This window comes from Hevea brasiliensis, chromosome 8, assembly GCF_030052815.1.
Source record: "Hevea brasiliensis isolate MT/VB/25A 57/8 chromosome 8, ASM3005281v1, whole genome shotgun sequence".
NCBI lineage: Eukaryota > Viridiplantae > Streptophyta > Magnoliopsida > Malpighiales > Euphorbiaceae > Hevea > Hevea brasiliensis.
The window spans coordinates 8,790,920-8,797,020 of NC_079500.1; the positions used below are offsets into that span (position 1 = coordinate 8,790,920).

The 6,101-nt window shown below is 30.8% G+C and overlaps 1 long non-coding RNA gene across 1 annotated transcript; it reads left to right on the top strand.

Moving 5' to 3' along the window:
• Positions 1–364: 364 nt before the first annotated feature.
• On the top strand, positions 365–1,720 carry LOC131182268 (uncharacterized). The gene is made up of 3 exons (XR_009150547.1): positions 365–386; positions 828–886; positions 1,457–1,720. It is a non-coding gene; the product is annotated as an uncharacterized LOC131182268 (long non-coding RNA).
• Positions 1,721–6,101: the final 4,381 nt, after the last annotated feature.

A 6,101-nucleotide genomic window follows, 5' to 3' on the forward strand; every position in this document is an offset into this window, starting at 1 on the left:
CGGGAAGATTTTCGCCCATTTCGACTTTTGGGCTAGATTTCTCGAACCGTGAATCCACGAGAAAACCGAGGCTACCAGCACGCTCCACTCGGCGAGGGCTTCGGGATATTAATTTCAAAATTGTCCGACAACGTTTTTCGGTGGGTCCCACGGAAATTCGCAGTGTATTTTCGAGCATTAAATGAGCTTAGAAAATTCTGAAAAATTTATGTGCTAACCCCCGTGTTATGGGCTTCGTGTAGGTATTCTCATTTCGCGGAAATTCGACGATTGGCCAAGTCTGCGAAATTAGGCGAACAGACAGTTCTGGAAAAGTCTCGAATTGGGCGAGATTTTGCCTACCCCATTGTCGACGTCGGCGCGTCCCGAAGTCGGAATCGGCAAAGGTAAACCGAACCTTGTTTTTCGTAATTTTCTAGTGCTTAAATAGGATTAAAAATCCATAAAATATTCGTGGTAGCTTAGAAAATTACGATTCTTTTCAATAGCTTAGTAATATTGCTAAGGACATGGGGCAAAGTTTTAGAATTTTTAGAGTTGATTTGGGCAGATTTTGCAAAAATCGTCAATTATATGGAAAAAATTGAAATTTTACATATTGTGATGAATGATTGGTTTGGTGGGCGGGAGGGGCTGTGTGATATGACTGAGTTGTGGATATATGGATTGTGAGTATAGAAGTGTGTTTTGAACCCTTTTGCAGGTTGGGTAGGTCCTAGGTATATGGGAGACTCTGCCGGATTTTCAGCACGACTTAGGACGTATTTGGGTCTTTTCTTGATTTGTATTGAGTCATTTGTATTAAATGATTGTAATATGATTGTCAGGTGAGCCGGGACAGCCTTCTTCCTCCGCCCAGCCACCACAGTGAATTGTCGTCAAGTCTGTGAGTAAAATATTAATTTTAATTATAATTTCGATATTATTATATGTTCAGCATGCCCATGCATCACTTATATGCATATATTTATGTAGTTAAACTCTAGGCACGATTTATGTTGCATTCATAACTGTTAAAGTGCCATGAATGGTGTTGCGGTAATTTGGAGCAGTGTGCGTGCGTTGGCGTGCGTGTGATGTGGTGTGGACTATGGATAGGACGGGTAGACACGGCTTGAGTTTCGCTGGGACCCGGTCCTTGGGGTAGACACGGCTTGAGTTCTTCATTTGGGACCCGATTTGGTATTTAAGTGGAAGTCAGAAATTTGAGTTCTTCACGGCACAGTTGGATTTAAGAGAGGCAGTATAGGGGATCAGCTCCCATATACTATGAATGATGTTACAGGGTGTGTGAGTGCTCCAAATTACCTTTTTGATGCTATGATGTGAATATGGTGTTGATGTTGCATTTCACTCTACAGGTTGCATTAGTTTCAGATAGTTATAGAGATTATAGTTAAGATTGATATTTTACTCTCTGAGTCGAACGCTCACTCCTGTTCAAAAATTTTTACAGGCCACAGGAGGATATTTTGTTCTGGGTTAACCTGCTTTTCTACCTCGCAGGTTGTTTATCAATATTGTGTAATTTTAATTACTCCTAGAATTTCCGCATGTGTTAGCAGTAATTATTTGAATTTGGTCTGTAATATTATTATTATGTTGGACCTGTAAACTTAAATATGTTATGCATGTTGATGGATTGGATGAGGGAGCTGAGCTCCCATTTATTTTATGTTGATGAGTATGTGGAGGGTGAGCTGAGCTCCCCAATTGAGTATTTATTGTGTTTACAGGTCGGGTGAGTCAAAAACTCCCCGTTGGAAAGTCCATTTTATGGCCGGACTCTGTCCGTTTGTTTTCTTGAAATTGGGCCCAAATGGGCCTTAGAGTTGGGTTAATGAATAGTTAAGGCTTACTACGGGCCTCGGGGGCTTTAGGCTGGCCCAGGTCCTAGTGCCGGTCCGGCCCATAGGTTGGGTCATGACAAGTTCGTTAATAGAAAAGATTAAATATATTAACACCGTAATGTATAGATTTTTGGTCTTTTTAAAATAGATGTAAATTTTGGTAGATAAAAGAGTTAATAAATGGTAAAAGAAAATAAAAACATCACCATAAATTCTCACCACCCCCCCCCCCCTTCTCTCTCTTTCTCTCTCTTTATTTATATATATATATATATATATATATATATATATATATATATATAATTGATGTAATTACATCATATAGATATTTAAAAATTATATCGATTGCATTTTATTCATATTTAGTTATTTATTATTTTATTTTTATATGTTTTTAGTTATCTTTTAGATTTGCTTAAATTGGGTATGATCCCATATTTTTAGACTTTATTAGGTATACTTTGATAGTCTGGGAAGGAATGAAAGGGATTAGAGAGGAGTTGGAGCATTAAAATGCAATTTTGGAATTCATAGAAGATTACAGAGTGTGTAATAAATTACACAGTATAAATCAGTTATTAAAGATTGTAAGTTACATGGCCCGTGTAACTAGACTTATGTAATTTCCCTTGGCCCTTGTAATCCTCTGTGTAGAAGAAACTTCGAAAATTTAAGGGACATGAAGTTGCACAAGGCAAACCTGTGTTAACTAAAACAATTACATGGGTCATGCAGTGACTCAGAGTCAGAATTTTAGACCAAACTTCTAACATTTTCTTTCCTTTTTTGGAAGTTTTCTAAAGCTTTTAGGACTTTGAAATAAGAGATTTTTTTTTTATTAGATATAAATACATGGAGTCAAAGTTTCATTGGGGGATCAACCATCTTAGGTTCCAAGAAATTCATATGGGAGATCAAACTTGAGAAGATTCACTTTTTTTGCATGAGGGGAGATTCAAGCTGATCTTCCACACGATCAAGGCTACAAATCTCTTTTGGGTTCTTTAATTCTATTTCTTCTTATGTCTTGTTTTTTTTTTTTTTTTTTTTTGATGAACTTGGTTGTTAATTTCAACCATGAATAATTAGTTTTCTTCATTTTAGGGTTAGGGATGTAGTTATTTAACTCTAACTATGGTTTTAATTTAATTTTACTTAAAAAATAGATTGATATTTGTTTTTTACTCAATTCTGGTGTGCTAATACTTGCATTATTTTTGAATTCCATAATTGTATGATTTTAGATATTGAATGAAAAATTGGAAGATGAAGTTTGATATTGGATCTCTAGAATATGAACTTAGAAATTTATGACTTAGAGATAAGTTTAAATCTTTCGAGGACAAAGTGAATCAAAGAACCTTATGGGTTTCAGTTAACTTGATACCATGAAAATTGGTATGATTTTAATTCTAACACGTCTTTTGTGCATTAAGAGAAGACATTAGATATTTTAGGATATTTAAGTTAAATCTTAGGTCATAGTGAGTTAATACAGTGAAACCCTAATCCTAGAATCTTTTATCTATTAGTTTGTACTTTTGTTTAATTCTTATTATTTGATAAATTAGATTTTAATAATTGCTTTTAAATTTAATCTTGGCTCAAATTTGATTACCTAAATAATTAAAATCATTATAGTTTAGTAATCAATATAATTCTTGTGATAACGATACTCTACTCATCACTTTATTACTTGTTAATGATTTATATATTTGCGAGATTTTATACAATAAAAATCTGCACTAAAAAATATGAACAAAAAAATCTGGCATAGGCTTTCCCAATTTCACTGTAATTCTCAATAATTATATATTAGCCTATTTATAAACAATTTTGAATTTTGCCATTGAATATTAGAGTGCATGTCTTGTTTAATGCAAGAGATTCTTAATGGTTCATGTCCTTTAAAATTTCTAAAGTACATAAAATAAAATGCATTTTTTTATGAGAAAAAAAAATATATGCAAACCTTGTATAATTATATCAATTAGTTTTAACACTTTGGCACTCTCATAAAGTCAAGGGTGTTTGATATCTCTCATATGAATACGAACCTTGAATTGCTATGATCGCAAATAATGGATATGGCATGATAAAAAGACACTTGCTTTTGACCAGTAAATTTCACTTCAATGACATCAAATTGTCTCTAAAATTATAAAATATTAAGTTTGAGTTCATAGAGCATATATGTAAACAATTGCTTTTGGCTTTAAGGCGAGATCAGGACCATTTCTGATGAAAATCTTGTAGTGAATTGTTAGCTTAGATTGGGTTTCAAAAGTTCAGATTATATTAAGATGGGTAATGTTATATGACTCAATTATATTTGTCTCACCTATCCCACCTTTTTCTCTCTCTATAACTCAACTCAACTCAATTCAATTAAGTCTTTATCCTAAAAATTTAGAGTCGACTATATGAATTCGCTTTCTCCACTCTAAACGATTTTTCTCTCTTTATATATAATTTAATTTTAAAAATTTAAATTCTAAATTATAAAACTTTAAACCCTAAAAATCTAAATGAATTTTAAAAATCTAAACCCTAAATCTTAATATTCTAAACTCAAATATTTTAAATCTAAAAATTCTAAATTCTAAACCCTAAACCTTAAGTTTTAAGCTCTAAAATTCTAAATTTTAAATTTTAAACTCTAAATTCTAAATCTTAAATTTTAAACTTTAATTTTAAAATCCTAAACCTAAATAGTTAAATTTAAACCTAAATTAAAAAAAAAAAAGGAAAATTAGGTGAAACAAAGTTGGAACACGTATATTTAAGTCATTTAACATTAGGTAAATGTATAAATGTGGACCGAATTCGTCAAGGGATGCTTTAAGACTTTCTACCACTAAAAAAAAGTTGACTCCCATTGACTACGCTTAATAGAGAATATTGTGCCTTATTCATACCCACACACATTTTATAGGACCTAATCATATCTATATTAAGACCAAAATTTAAGATATTTTATAAATAAATTAATTAAACATAAAAATGCCACTACACTAGGATCAATAAAGAGTTGGGGCGCATCTCCAGCGGATAACTCCTTACATGTGACGCTGCAACCAAGGAACAAAATCCGGAGGAGGATCAAGCCGATCTTAACTCGGTGGATAACACATAGATTCTTTCAAGAAGATTTCGCTTTCGTAGTTTTGGGAAGTAGGTAAAACTACGTAGTATTGAGTGGGTCTTATTTTATGACAAAAATTTAAATTTAAAACTATTTTGGCATTCTAATTAAACAGTAATAGTATAATAAAGGATATAAATGCTAATAGAAATAAAAAAAATACTAGGATAAATTTATTTTAATTGCTCAAGCAATTCTACACAATATTTTTGTAAGAAAATTAAAACCATAATATATGAAAATAGATAAAGACAAATGGAAATAACATAAGATTAAATAAAAGATCATTTTAATTTAATTGATTTAATATAATTATTAATCATTAAGAAAAATTAAAAGAAATTATATATATATATATATATATATATATATATATATATATATATAATGTCAATTCATTGGAAAATATGAAGATGACAGGAAAAGGACCAGAAATAGAGTCATGTACCTAGACAGGGAAGGATTTAAAATTCTTCTTATCTCTTTTCTTTGTTTTTTTTTAATTATTATTACAATAATATTGAAAATGATATTTAATTAAAATATCTTAACTATTAACCATTAAATAAAATAATTTTATATATTTTATTTAATAATAATAATTAATAAATAATATATACTTAATAATAATATTAATAAATAAAATAAATTAAAATAATTTTATTATAATAAATTAAAATTAAATGACAGAAATACAACCCCTAGAAAGTCGAAAAAGAAGCACTGCCATTCGTTGTCACTTTTTTTTTCTTTTTTTCAGACAATGACTTGCCCACAAAATTCCAATATCAAAACGACTTTGATTGTGTAAAACGAAAATCTTGTGGCGTCTCAAAAATTTTATTGAAAATGGGGCCATCTTCCATTCAGGCCACCTAGAAGACCACGCTCACCCCGATTGACGCGCGCTATTTCTTATTTATTAAACAATATAGGAGTTCTCTGTAATTATAATTTTGGATGGAATACTTCCAAACCGATGAATATGGTTTGAAATCAGCTTATGAGTTCTCCCTAGTTATTTAATAATATTTTTTATTAAATAATATATGAGTTCTCTTTGGTTAGGAAAATAACAACTAAAATAAAAAATAATTAATAAATAT